Consider the following 1,208-nt stretch of genomic DNA (forward strand, 5'->3'; position numbering starts at 1 on the left):
CTTTTGAATTTCTAGCCAAATGTAAAATGTTCCTGTTTTGATTAATTTAATGGAGTGAGTTAGGTCTGCTCTATACCAAATTAGCATTCCCCCCTCTCTCTCTCTCTCTCTCTCTGTCTCTCTCTCACAGTTACTCTCTCTCTCTCTCTCTCTCTCCCCACCTCCCTTTTTCACACACCATGGTATCAAAGGCCATGGATGTAAACAATCACGGGGGCTGGACTGTCACACACACACTACTGCTGCTCCAGCACTCCCAAAGTAGGGAAGGTGTCCAGTTTTCTGCCTTGAAACACAGATTAAAGGGTGGACTTTATTGTCCAAGGCCACATCTTATAATCAGTGAAATCCAACATTTTGAAAGACTTTCTCTCAACTTTGATGATAAGTTTTGACAACCTCCAAATACTCGTGCCCAGTCATTATATAAATGCTCAAACACAACTTAAAGATGCAGTCAGTCATGTCAGAAGCTAGCAGGTTCATTATTTACCTAAAACAGCAGCGTATTGCAGTAAAGCTACATCACGTTTTGAAATTACCTTCCCTTGCTTTGTTTAATAACGCTATCATGAATCTAGGAWAGACGTTTTGYGTGTCAGAGTGCAGTATTTATTTCATTTCACAGCACAAACATTKGTTAGCATGTTTCTCACACTGGCTTTAGACACGGAGGGGGCAGGCCTGCCCCGGCTAGTGCAGGGAGGTTGCCTAGAAACAAATGCCTCGGAGGGAGTCTGCATAGCATGACAAATCCCCGTGATTTGTGAATCTGTTCGGACCGAAAAGCTAGTGCGACAGCTAAAATGGCTTTGAACAAAACAACATTTCAGCTAATAGGGAGAAGTATCTAACAAAATAACTACATTATTGCAATCATTAATCATAAACGATTTACATGATAGAAATGTTGGTACATTTGTGGACAAAATAATTTTTGAAAGGTTTAAAARAAGAAAATAGCTCACTATCTTTTGACTTAATGTCTTAAAATATTTTTATGTTTGTAGATGTTAAGAGATTGTTCTGCCTGTCTATCACTCATCATCTTCTGATCTGAACTTGACTGTTTACTTACTAGTTCCTGTTTGTTGTCACATCAGTGTGTGAATCGCTCTCTTGACCCTGCCTGCTGGTTCGGCATCACAAGCCTGGCCTCCACTTTCGCTCTGTTCAAAAGGACCCACACCCTAGTGAACAATGAGGCC

Source organism: Salvelinus sp. IW2-2015, linkage group LG1 (assembly GCF_002910315.2).
Source record: "Salvelinus sp. IW2-2015 linkage group LG1, ASM291031v2, whole genome shotgun sequence".
Lineage (NCBI taxonomy): Eukaryota > Metazoa > Chordata > Actinopteri > Salmoniformes > Salmonidae > Salvelinus > Salvelinus sp. IW2-2015.